Source organism: Folsomia candida, unplaced genomic scaffold, assembly GCF_002217175.1.
Source record: "Folsomia candida strain VU population unplaced genomic scaffold, ASM221717v1 Fcan01_Sc003, whole genome shotgun sequence".
NCBI classification, from domain to species: Eukaryota; Metazoa; Arthropoda; class Collembola; order Entomobryomorpha; family Isotomidae; genus Folsomia; species Folsomia candida.
In genome coordinates this window covers 15,171,954-15,184,675 of record NW_019091195.1, presented here as the reverse complement: position 1 = coordinate 15,184,675, position 12,722 = coordinate 15,171,954, and the positions used below count along the sequence as shown (strand labels likewise).

General features: G+C 38.3%; 1 protein-coding gene across 4 annotated transcripts in view; it reads left to right on the top strand.

Annotated features, from left to right (window-relative positions):
* The window catches only part of LOC110847852 (protein Shroom), a 150,277-nt gene that overhangs the window by 115,736 nt on the left and 21,819 nt on the right, over positions 1–12,722 (top strand). The gene's annotated exons all lie outside the window — the stretch shown is intronic.

Below are 12,722 nucleotides of genomic sequence, written 5' to 3'. Positions count from 1 at the left end.
AGAATTACGAACGATCCGGAATGTCGCAACATTCCTGCAAAACATATCTCTTTTTTATATTCTTCTTTCCAACTTATTCTTCAACCAGATGAGAATACTTGAGATTTTGAACTTGAACTCATAAAACGGCATTAGATATGCAACCCCAGCACAATACCACAACCGGTCAACAACAACAATGCCAAATGAGAGATGGATGGGTAGAGAAAAAGGTGTTGGTTAAAATTGGATAGCCTTTTAAAAAAGTAATCTGCATGTGAATTAAATGGTTGGATTTTTTATTGAGGAAACTCTTGCCAATATGGAAGAAATGGAGACGGCGAGAGCTTCACTCATTGGCAGCAGCAGCAGCAGCCAGCACTATTTCATAAAATTTATTCAAAACCGATAAAAATAAAAATCAAACGATGTCAAGAGGCAGGTTCATAAAAATTTTATGGAGGACATTATTGGTCTCCTATGGCATTCCCCTATCTCGCCTCATCGCATCACTGCATTCACCATTTAGCTCATTTAACTCATTCCACTATTTAACCAACATTCTCCCGAGTAAAGTAATTGGATCTTGATCTTCAGCCTGATAACTGAAACTCATCTCTCTCTCGCTCTCTGGTAAGTTGGGTATGTAAATACTGCATGCAGATTCCCTGTAAAAAATCTGTTAATTATTTCAAGACAGTTTATATTTATTTATTTTGTATCACAACATGCACACCAACCACCAGTTTTGGTGGAGTTATCTTGTTCATAATCAGATACACGATGCCAGGCAGGTAGATTGATAACTGATCTTTTTAATTCGGTTGACGGAATGTCAATAATAATATTGGCATATTTAAAAAGTCAAGAGATTCGGCCAAGTCGGGTTCACCTTGTTTATTGCCTTAATAATATTTTTAAGTTGGTCAGGTTTGCATAAACAGTTGAATGATTTACTCTTGGCCGAGATGTGTTAATAATATTTACGTATTGGGAAGAAATAAATGTCACCCACGGGTTCCCAATAATTACATAATTTATTAGTTAATGAGGGTGTCGTAATCTTGGGAAGGATCACGTTGTGACCACCTAATGGCAAAAGTGTCTACCACAAATATATGTACTCTTACGTCGTATTGTGGTTTTGTGTGGTGTCTCCTCATCTGATCTGTCAATCAGTGAACTTGAGCTAGACCAGGATGACGACGACGACGACTCCTCTTCAGCCACATTGTACATGCATCTGCCTTATCTAGATCTCTAAGTCAACTTGTGATCCGTATCAATTTTTTGACGTTCAGATAACCTGCTCAAAGGGGCTCATCCTTTTGTTTGTTTTGTTGACATTGTTCCCAACAACAATAAAATCTCACACATATTCATTATCTTTTTTGTCATCGTCACCACCGTCGTTTAAAATTTGTTTTGATTTTTTTCCCGATTTTTTTCATCTCTCTTCCACTTGACTAACGGGCTGCGTTTAGCTGCTGGCTGAGCATTTACGTGGATTAAGAAGCACATTTCCTGTTTTCAGCCGAAACAAAGACAAAAATCATCGTGGCATATGAATAAACTTGTTAAGGGGTTGGAATGTCAATGGGTTTTGTTTTATGCTAAAAAAAGTTTGAGTATGTAGCAGGACAGAAGGAGACGCAGGCCTTGTTATGCCATTCGTCTCTCTGTTATTATGAAATAAGAAGCTAAACGCTGTTAAAAAACAGGCATTTTTATTGCATATTATTATTATTATTATAGTGTTTGTCATCTCTGTTGTTATTCTGCGTACTTGCTGAAATGTGGAAAATGCCTACCACACTGTCATTAAGCCCTGGCAAATTAGTTATGCAGTAAGACGAGAGACAGACAAACAAGGGATGAAAAGCTATAAAATTTCATTTTATGAATTTACAAGGAGCTGGTAATAAAGGAAAGTTTCAATTTTTGTGCATGATACGCAGCTTTCAATGCATTTTGTTTTGTAATATTGCAGCTTTTTAGTATTCTTACGGCTGCCGAGTAGTCAGACTGATTCAATTTATTTTCTAATTCTATAATTTCGCAACAACTGGAAAAGCTATTTCCGAAACATGGTCATGCACTTTTTTTCAGTGCGTGCATACTCACAACTACATAGATTTCAATAATTTTTGAGAAAATGAATAATTTTAGCAAGGAAAGATATTTTTCAGTTATTTGTCATTATATTACGAGCCATAAAACGTGATGTGAGTTTAAGTCTTATTTTTTATTACTGTTGTCTCAGTTTGATGCTAAAATGTAAACGTGGTCCGGAATTCCTTTGCTATGTCGCACGCATATAAAATTTGTCTCTTCTTCTTCCTCCTCCTCTTCTTCTTGTCAGGCTGAGATGAGTGTCTTCACCCATAATTCTCTACCTTTGTTGTCGTTACCTTATCCGCCGTCGTGCACATCTCGTCGTCGTCGTCGTCGTCCTTTCTTTTAAAAGGCGTTCATCAAACACAAAGAAATCTTGCTAGACAATTTGCAAGTCAAGGTCCGCACCGTATGGGAAACAAGTTTTGCTTTGTTCCTGTGGCTAAAATTTCAAAGTGGTGGCCACCACGATGTGTTTTGTAATTCCTCCGTCCGCGTACATCACATGTTGTCTCTCTCGTGAACAGTTTTTTTTTCCTAAATTTTGCAGAATTGGTGGATTGTTAAAGCCAAATAAATGTGCCACATTCTTGTCTTAATAATATGAAGGGTTCCATCTCTCCGTGCGTACGTATTATGCAACGGGTTCCCCATCTTCTTCCTTCCCTTTGTTCACGTGCAGCAGCATTTGGCAAGTGCACGTTTTTTCAAGATGTGACCTTGTTTTTTGGCGCCCGGCGTATGGGAGCCTTTTTCCGAGTGGTTCTCCCTTCTCGGAAATAGTTAAGACAGAAATCGTGTAACAGGATAAATTCCGACTTTATTTATTTTCAAAGCAATACTCATATCTGTTTCACGCAACAATTTGTTGGAGACAGGAGGCATGCATTACTAGAGACAAAGCATGACATGGGGGGTTTAGCGTTGTTGGTTGGCAGGCATAAGCGGATGTATGTAAATAGTGTGGAAAGGGTTGCAGAAATTTGCGAGTTGGTAAATAGAGCAGACCGATGGGGCTCGTATAATTTGTTCTTGTAGGTAAGCTCTCTTTGTAATTAATAAGTAAGCACGACAACAATGCGAACGAGAGGAAGGGAGCACTTGACTCTGTCCCTAAAATAAAATTATCAAATTATAATTTTCTTCTTTAGAGGAAATGAGTTTGAGCTTCTTATTGTTTGCATTCGTTGAATGTCATGAGTGAGCTTTGCTTGTTCTTTTCCTCTGCCTGCTGCATTTGCACTTTATTCCTTATGATTAAATATTATTACCTACCGCCCTTGATTTAGGCATTTTAACTTGGATGCAAAAGTTAGTTAGTTACCTTGTGAAAAATCGTGGTTAATTTTTACGATGTGGTTTCGTTTCGTCCCAAGCTCACTTACAACAACTTATGTACGAATACATGACTCAAGTGCAATTCAAGGTGGATGAATAATAATAAAATGATGCCTCGTTAAAGTTTAAATGTTAAGAGAACGTGGTCAACTTTAATTTTAATTGTGGACACGATACTTTTTGTTTTATGAAAATGGCTTTGCTTTCATAGTTAATGACTTTTTTTAGAAAATCTTTCAAAATTGCGGCAGCATTTGTTGTCGAAATATTGATGAACCAAGACATGCACGGATTGCACACATCCTTTTTTTGACTCAGTGGTAGGACAAGTTTAGATTTTGTTTGAATTATAAACCGGAAATTGCTACTGCTCATAATCATTGGGATGGATGGGCTCCTGCTACCTGTCTTAGCCTTCCATGAGTTTTGACTATATTTTTATTTGGTGAAATGGTAACTCCATTTCCATCGTCACGACCCAACTAGTAATCCTACGTAGATAAAACCAGCAGGAAGACCAAGAAACTCAGGCAGATGTTCAACTCGTAAAAAAGTAACTGCATAAAATATGAGGAGGGGCGAGTAAAAGCCCGCACCAGTTGTTGTTAGTGAGCATATTTAATAAGGTGAAGCACCCTCATTATAAAAGCAATCCGAATAATAATCACATATCGATGCTGCATATGCAGTCATGAACATAGCTCCAGATGCAGAAAACCATAGCCAACAGTGGTGAAAAAAATACTTGCAATTTGGCTATTTAGTCCATTCTATGAATTTCAGCCAGTTTTGTTGTGCATTGGATTGAATGCATGGCTGTTATTGTCTGCCATTCAATCTGTTGTGGAAATAGCGCAGGTTGTAAATATTATTTATTATTCCGCTCGATTGGGTTTTCCTTGTTGTTAAGTAATGTACAAATTTGTATTATACCCCATTTGCATACATACGCTTTGCACACATCATTCACATCATTCACACACTCCAGCAGGTTAATGCACTTGGGTGAGAAGGCAAATAATAAATGTGTCCCATTTTTCAAATGAGTCCCGTAATCTATTCTTTTTCGAAAATAATCATAAATTTGTGAATCCACGGTCTTCTCCTCGTTGGTTACTTACTCACTTCCTCGCTGGCAAAGTTCAATTCAATTTTCTTCGTTCTGTTTATCTTGCATAATGCCATTTGTGGTGGTGTGGGTAGTAAATAGTCGTCGTCGTAGAGCTGGTGGTGATGAGAGGGAGGCATTGTCAACCCTTCCTGCTCATTCATACGTGTCCACTAAAATGAAATCTCGGAGGAGAAACCACAATTAAAATTAACTGGGCTAATACTTTGCGTAATGATAACAAATGACCCAAAACCAGACCCCATTGTCACCTTTTGGCTCAATCGTATTCCCACATCTGGTGCAGGTAACGACACAATAACATGCACAACACAAGGGTTGTGAATCCTATTAAAATCCCGTAATTCAATACTATGTATCTGCATTTTGAGTTGATTAGTTTTGAAAAATTGAATGAGCCATTTAAATATTTTTCTAGTGCATGTAAATTCATTTGTGGGCCAATGTGTGTGCAAGTATCCAAGTAGATAAGGCTTCTCATGCATGATAAAGAATTTGGCTCAATAATATTAAGCAAAATTATGGAGATCGGTTTACCTTGATTATTTTGTGGGCAAAGATTTATGACGACGAGAAAAGTGTCAAACGTTTACAAAAGTCAACTCGAGTGGTGCCTGTGCATTGTTATGATTCCCATCGCGATAATCTGGCCCCCTCCGCACACTCGGCTCGACGACACACCACACGCCGACCTCTCAGGTTAGCCTGGGAGGTAACAAAAGATAGACTTGGAAACTGCTCAGAACGGTAGTTGCAAGTACGGAGAGAGAGAGAGATACAAACAGAACTTGTGGTTTACTGCATGTTTTTTTCTCTTGAAAGTCAACCCCGTTTTTTTTGGAAAGGAAGGTGTTTTTGTGTAAGGAGCTTATTTCAGTTAGTCAGTCAGTATTTTGTAACTTGTTAATTTTAAGTTGGATTTTGAGTAAGTTTCTTTTCCTTGGTTCATTGGGCATCGTCTTCTTCTTCTTATAGTAATCACGACAGGTTGGTTTTTGACTAAGTAACTGCAACCTGTATCGCTTCATTTCATCATGTTTTTCTTCGTCTTCATCCCATCCTTCACTATTGTGTCAAAGAGTGTATAAATCAGTCAAGTGGAATATTCGGATTTTTCTCATTTCTTTGTGTGTACGTACAGGTTGAACTTTTAGTTGAATCCTTTTCTTCTTCTTCATTACCACCACCTCCTCTGAGGAATTTGGTTATTACGAAATGAATATAAATTATCTTGGAAGAACTCATGTCGTCCACCAAAATACTGGGAATGAGCTCAGCATTAATTGTTGACAAAATCATGCAGAGCCAATTAATTGTGCTCCTACATACATATATGCATTTCCTGCATGAATGAGGGAAGAAGACGTGAGGAAAATGTCACGCTGACAGGGAAACTTCCCACGAAGATGTGCAACGAGAAGAAGAATTCCTTCCAAATCTGGAGCATGTAGAGCTCGAGTGACAATGGAAAATTATGCATGGTCGTGGGTGTGGCTCGTCTCTGCCCGACCCAGCCCAAGGAAATCACAATAACGCAACACCACCACCACCTTCTATCCATCCATCTATACACACACCACGGTGCTTCTGAGATGTAGGGTAATGGGCAATCCAAAGTAAACTAATTTTGCCTATTTGCTCAATTAGTCCACTTCTTGACTCGTCGTAAATATATATTCGAGTTTTTACTCTGGTATAAAATTGTCGAGAAATCTCCAAGTATATTTCCAGGTTTATTTCCGTCTGGGAATACGAAGAAAAAGCATTAATAAAAGAGGAGAGCTTAGAGGACTGCTTGGAGCTGAAGAATAAACCCTGGCCAAGACTGGGAGTCACGGACCCATGGGTACAGACACTGCGTTATTACAGTGTTACGGTCACTTGTTTCGTATGTACAACATCCGTTAAGGATTTTGGAGGAGAAGAGAGGAAATGGTTCCTCGCACATGTGTGTGTCTGGTGCTCATTGCGTTCTGAATTTTTTAAATGGCTTCCCCTAATAATGGACAAAGTTTCCTATGGTAATGCTCGCTCTGGTGGATTGCGTGGACTGGGCAGAGTTTTTAAGGGTCGAGGTTACCCTTGTTCATCCCTTATCATCTCTCCTTGGAATGATGGCGTGGTATTTATTAATAGAATTTGTCACCAAAATGCTGGTTACTTTGTGGTGGAAGTGACGATTATACATGCACCACCCAAATTCTGGGTATTATTGAGTCAACATAAAGTAAAGTTAGAGTTTATCATCACTAATTGAATTTCTGCGTATGTTGACATCCTTTGTGGGTAGAAAACGTGCAGAATTTTCAGGTCGAGGAAGAATCATTAGCATTCTGCTTTTTCCTTAGAGAATGCATCTGTTTTTCCAGTCCAGTCAGTCAGTACGTAAAGAATGGGAAAGAAAATACGTGCAGAACAGATACACACACAAGTCTTGGCAAATGCTCACCTGTTGTATGTATTTTAGTTGCCTTGCTATTGTACACATGCATATGTACCTGCTTACGTATGTACATATGTACATTTACCTGTTGCCATCCGTTCTACAAGTTACAATTTGGCTAGCTGGGGGATGGATGCGTAATGTGAGCAACACCTTCCACCATACAAAAAGTTAGTTAGCTCACTTTTAGAGAACACCATTACCTTACTTTTTTGGTTTAGTGGATGATGATGATGTGAATACTGCAATGTGTTGTTAACTGCTCGTCGACGCTGGCAAGATTGCTAGTATTGCGGTTTCACTATGCTTCGTTTCGTTAGTCGCTTGCTTGCTTTAGGCCAAACAGGATGTGTGTCGTCCACGTTCAGTTAACTGCAATCAATTTCCACAGTCACACTACATTTCGTCCCTCTTCTTGTGATCTGCTACAAAAAATACGGCTGGACTTGGAGGTGGTTCCAGGTGGTTATCCTCAAAATTGGTGATTCTCTTTGGGAACTCCATTATTTATAACGTGAAAACACATTTTTTGTGACCCGTAAAAAAGGTGAACGCCACTGGACAAGGATTTTCCGAGGAACATGTTAGTACATCGATTTGACTGTAATGTCTCAAAATAAACTGATCCCTAAAAAGTAGTCGTGTTGCGATTAATAAGAATGTGTTTCGGCTTAAGTTGGCTATTAAGCACCAATCCAATAACTGTTTGCACAGTGAACTCGTCACCCTCTCCCACTAACACTTGAGATGAAATCTCCTTAATAAAACAAAATCTACGTGTCATCTTAACATTACGTCTTCACGTGACACGATGCTTCAGCTCCCAACGTTTTTTTCCACCTTTGTATTTCGCAAAACGAAAATACTTGCCCTTGTTTAAGTATTCTGTTACCAGGGATTACAAAGATCAGATTCCACAGGAAATTAATGCGCGAGCACATCGCCCAGCGTCCCTTTGACGTCGCACGATGATGTTGTTGGTATAATTTTATTTATTATTTTCCACACGGGGCAAATGTTTGTGTTGTGAGGAAAACTAGTCAAAATTGAGTACATTTAATTTGAAATTTTTCACACTTTTTGTTCATTTGTGTTGCCAATATCTCTCGCAAAGTAAATAACGAGTTGTTTGGCGTCGTTCCTTCATGAGAGAATAGACGCGAAGATGACATTATTAGTCGCCCTGATCCACTCGCTTCGCACCTTTTTCCCCATTTTGAGTTTCTGATTCTGATTTATCGTGGAAGGAGAATGGTCATCGCAGCAACTTAATTTAATTTATAATTTAATTTTCTCATGTGTCTGCTCTTCGTGTGACTGTGTCAGATCGGAGGAGTTGTCATTTTAGAGATGGATTTTGACATGCAGACTTTTGTGTGTGTCTGACCACACGCGATTCCTCGTGATAATGTGACATTTTAAGGAAGAAGATTCTCCCAATTCTCTCAATCATGAGATTTTATCTGAAAAAAATGGGATATGACATAATTGTGCAGATACCTTTTTTATTTATCACTTTATCCACTCTCTGCCTCCTTAATTACATGTGTTTTGGGTTGCTGATGTGTTTGTAGATAACTTTTCCCAACTTTTGGCAACAAAACCAAGTTGTGATGGTTGTGAATTATAATAATATATCCAACTTATAGCCTCGTGGATTACAATAATTGTTATTACAAGCGAGAAGGGCTGTATTCCTACGACGACTTCGACGTCCTATGACTAACCAAGTGTTCTAACGTGTTGTTTTTGTATCTGATCAAAAACCAGTGAACTTTCGGCCGCGTGTTAATATTAATAAATAAAAATTAATACGTACAAAATCAACGACCTCCATTGAGTCACCACCAGCATGGTTTTGGGGATTGGATACACTCTGCGTATCCGGAAGAGGTATTTTGTTTTGGGGCTATTTTTACATTTTATCTAGTTTAAAATTAAGACAGATGAAAGTTGTGTATTTTATTTTCTCCTTCTTTTCATGCCTACAGATAGATCCATAAATATGCATGTGTGTAGGCCCAATCAGTAATTTTGCTCTTTCTGCCATCAACATTACTCTTCATCTTCTTCAATTCGTCTCTTGTGGGTGATTTATTTTGCTTATTCTCCGTCATGCAAAACTATACTTGATGCGCAATCCGCACAATAATGATGATTGTAACAATGACAATCCTGCATTCAACAAATTGGGCGAATTCCAATGCGATTTCGAAATTGAGTATTTTATTCATCCCCACAATGCAGTGTCCCACACGACGATACTCGTTGCGATATGATAGGATATCATGTTTTGCATGTTGTCATCATGTCCTGTCATAATTTGAAGCACAATAGTGCAGAAAGTTTTCTTATTGAATTCAAATTGTCAAGAAAATCTCTGATTCAATTTCCGTTGTTCAATAATCTCATCTAATTTCATTCCTCTTGTTAATACAATCATGGAAAGAGATGAGGAAATCCCACCAGAAATAGCACTCGCTCTCCTCTAGCATCAAAATGCATGATTTGGCTCTTAGCTTCTTTCAAGTCCGGCAAAGTGATCTCGTTGAATCTCTAAATTTTACTAATCCCACTATTTATTTCTTAACTTATTATGTAAATAGGACAAACCCTGCATGAAAAAAAGTACTAAATAGACTTTGTAAATTTGTATCTGTTTCAATTCATAAATTTGGTCATTTTTTACAGTTTGAACAATTTTAAAATCAAAAAAGGAATTTGATTGGTATCCAATCTTATTTTGGGAGAAGGTTGGCCAAAATCTGTCAAACTTGGTGACGTTGGATGGGCATTGAACAGTTTATGATTTTCATATCACCACCACCACCACCACCATAACATTTAATAAATTTGGGGTAGTTTTTTACAGACTCGCACGTCCATGGACGAAATGATTTTATGTGTCTCCTTTTTTAATGCTTGGTTTGGTTGCATTGTTGGCACCACGCAAACAAAGGGAGGAGAGGAGTAAGTAGGGTAACAACGCGTCAGTTTAGTCACAAAGTAGCAAGGTAGCAATTTAATAATTTGTTGGCTAGGTGTTAAGTAACTGACTTGCAGCCACTTGACGATATGGGTATTTATTCGCAATTCTTGCAATATGTAGCATCTCGCTCGCTCGTGAGTACATGCATAAAAAAATCAGCATGCACTCCTTAAAATAGCTCCTTTTTAGGATTTTTTTAAACAAGAACATCCGGAACCGTTGTACATCCATCTTAGTTATTATCTTGTAACAACAACATGTCAAAATGAGCACCAACAGTTTGTTTACGCTTTTTTACTTAAATTTCTAAAAAATAGTAAATCTTGGAAGTAAGGTCTTTAACAATTTTTAAGCTCCTTTGGAAACAAGTTGCCAACTCTTAAGTCATATTATCGTCGTACATACATAGGTTTTGCACTCATGCATCTTGATCATATTATGCATACCAGCTGTTCTCGTTTAAATGTTTTTCGCCTTTACTTTTTTTGTCCTCGAAAAGATTTGTTTGCAAATTGTGCTCATGTGATGACTGGGTTTGTGCATCTGGTCCTGAAACCTTTTTACGGCAGAAAACACAAAACTTCTTCTTTCATAGTGCTCAGTCTTCAATGCCAAACGCGGACCCATTACATTATCGCAGTAATGTGGATATCGCTGTAATGCTTGAAATTAAAAGTGTCATTAAATGCTCAATTAACACTGGCACCTTTGAGAATGCTTTATATACATTGCACAAAAAGAGGTTCGTTGTGTTTTCATGCCATTATTGAGTACCAAGTCGTTTGCATAAAGCAGTGCGATTCAAGTCGTAAGATGGGAAGGCCGAGGTAATTCCTCATTTCGTATGTTCCTTCCTTCGTCTACGTTGCGATTAAAACGCTTCCTCACCTCTCAATTAATTCATTCAACCGACAGCTCACACACACAAATAAGCATATACCTAGTAGGACAATTATGGCGTGGCCTTTTGAAAATGTATAGTTTTTTGAAATCTTTGAAAATGGTGAACATCCCCAATTTCATTTGCGTGGGTATGACGTATAGGAGTTTGTTCCCAAATTCTAAAAATCCAATTTTGGCTTCCACATGGCCACAAACCATTCCTTGGAGGAGGATGCGAGTTTATTGCTCGAGCAAATAGGCTCCTCTTCTTCTTTATTGGACGATGATGGAATTTCGAATCAAGCGTTGCACTCTTGCAGTGGTTGTGGTTCTTCTGTGTGTGTGACATTTGTTGTGGAATTTTGTTTGTTATTGTGATGAGTGCCAAATGGGCCATTTTCTCGCTCGTTACAACGTCGTCTCATGTCTGCGTTGGTTCATCTATCTCAAAATTGTAGAATGTTGCATAAAGCTTTTCATCTCTTCCTACGCAAAATCCAAATTCCAATTCGTTACAGCACCATTTCTCACGTGGTGATCGAGCAGGGTGTGATGCACCGATTTTAATTCGGGCGTTTCTAACCAGGAACGACGCACAGCTTTTTAGTTGCTTGTAAATCGTTGTGCAATTTCACGTCGTGTCGAATTTTGTTCTCAAACATTGAGATTGAGAGACAGCAATAATTTGTAGATTTACTTTTTTGTGCGTATTTTCTCATGTCTCGTTGTTTGTTGGTCAGTAGAGACAAAATTGTTAGCCAACCAGCTCCCTATTACATGGCTTGTTACATTGCTAATTCATGTTATCAGCAACGATCAATATACGCATTACCGTTAACCACACAGAAATGACACAATGAACACAAGAATCAAACCTTGGCCCAAGATCAAGATGGACGCCGCAACCAGAAAAGAAATTGTTCTAATCATCAACAAATTTGTTGTTAGTTGTCCAAAATCATTTTAATCGAATTAATTATTTCGCAATAAACAAATGTCAGCCGCATAATGCTTCTGCACACACACACGTGTCTCACATGTGACGTTTATGTTTTGTTACGTATTTTGAATTACCAAATTAATGGACATTAATGGATGAGGATTAGTGGGTGTTGCTCAATAGCATCAGCCGTCATATAAGCACACGGGGTATGCACTGCACAGAAGTCAATCTCTGCAAACTTTTTATTTAAGTGATACCAATTTAGGCAAATTCTCATTTCATTATTTATCGAGAGATGCAGTAACCAAAAACTTTACAAAGTTCTATCTTTTCTAAGCAAAAAATGGATTTGTTATTTGGATTATGTACGTGGTTAGTGAGGCAAAGGGAAAATCTTTCTGTTGCATTTTGTCATGTTTTCTTCCCAAATGTTGCCGAAGTGGTGTGTATGGGATTTATCTCGTCGTCGTCGTCGTCGTCGTCGTGGGATGAAATGTTTGTTCCCCCATTTTCCATTGTGTGATGTTTCTTCTTATAACTAACCGTAAACTGCACATCAGTTGGCTCAATCCTCTCTCTCTTGACTCGAGTCCTGAGCTCTTTTTCTGACAAAAAGCCGTGGAATTCTTTGCTGCCTGTCAAACACGCTGCAAATGACACTCGAGTACTTGGGAGTTGAGCTACTTAGGTTGGAACCGTTTTTCAAACAGAATTTTGCAAACATTTGCATTTTTCTGCTGCACACAGCTCTAATTCTTTCTTTGTGCATGTACATGTGGCTGCATAATACCTGCCTTGCTTATTACCTGCGTCTCTTACGTCGTATCTGCGTCCTCTCGTATTATGCACACTGGTAAGAAAGACATGAATGGAAATTAACGAGATTGTTTGGTGGCTGACAAGT